Genomic DNA, 1,173 nt, shown 5'->3' on the forward strand with positions numbered 1-1,173 from the left:
GCACCAATACAAATAGATCAAGGAACAGACAGACATGGGTTGGATTTTCAGAAAGGGCCACTGAGACAATAAAAATTACTTGGAAATCAGAAAGACCAGTATGGGTTCCTCAGTGGCCCCTGACTAAAGAAAAGATACAAGCAGCCCATGACCTGGTCAAACAACAATTAGCAGAAGGACATATACAACCTTCTGTATCTCCCCATAATACTCCCATTTTTGTCATCAAAAAGAAATCTGGTAAATGGAGATTATTGCAAGATTTAAGAGCCATTAATAATGAGATGGTTATTATGGGACCTGCTCAATCAGGGATTCCTCAGTTGTCTGCTTTGCCAAAAACCTGGTATGTTTTAGTTATAGATATTAAAGATTGTTTTTTTTCATTTCCAATTCATCCTGAGGATAGTCCACGTTTTGCATTTACTATCCCTGCACTGAATCATGAAGGTCCTGATCAGAGATATGAATGGAAAGTACTCCCTCAAGGGATGGCTAACAGCCCAACTATGTGTCAAATTTATGTTAACAAAGTAATCCAGCCACTTAGAAATCAAAATCCTGAACTACAAATATTTCACTATATGGATGATGTATTATTAGCACACAAAGATAAAAACACATTGCTAGAATGTTATGCCACACTTACAAACTTATTAAAAAATTATAATCTAGAGATAGCAATAGATAAAGTACAATTAAATTTTCCAATTAATTATTTAGGAGTTCTATTATCCTCAACCATGGTCCGTCCACCAAAAATTCAAATACGAGTAGATCAACTCAAATCACTTAATGACTTTCAAAAGTTATTAGGAGACATAAATTGGATAAGGCCTTATTTAGGTATACCAACAGGAGAGTTGGGACCTTTATTTGATATCCTAAAAGGTCCATCAGATCCAAATTCACCCCGAATGTTAACGCCTGAAGCAAGAAAGGCATTAAAAATCATTGAAACATATATGGAAAATATGCATTTGGATAGAATTGATATAAGTTTGCCTTTATTATTTATTGTACTACCAACAAAAAATATTCCTACAGGAGTATTTTGGCAAGAAGGTCCATTATTATGGATACATTTATCTTATTCTCCTAACACTATTCTTACTAGGTATCCTGAGGCTGTAGGACAATTAATACTCAAAGGAATAAAAGCAGCAAAGGGAG

The sequence above is a fragment of the Marmota monax genome, unplaced genomic scaffold, assembly GCF_021218885.2.
Source record: "Marmota monax isolate L192 unplaced genomic scaffold, Marmota_monax_Labrador192_F-V1.1 WCK01_AAM20220418_F8-fsc00257, whole genome shotgun sequence".
Lineage (NCBI taxonomy): Eukaryota > Metazoa > Chordata > Mammalia > Rodentia > Sciuridae > Marmota > Marmota monax.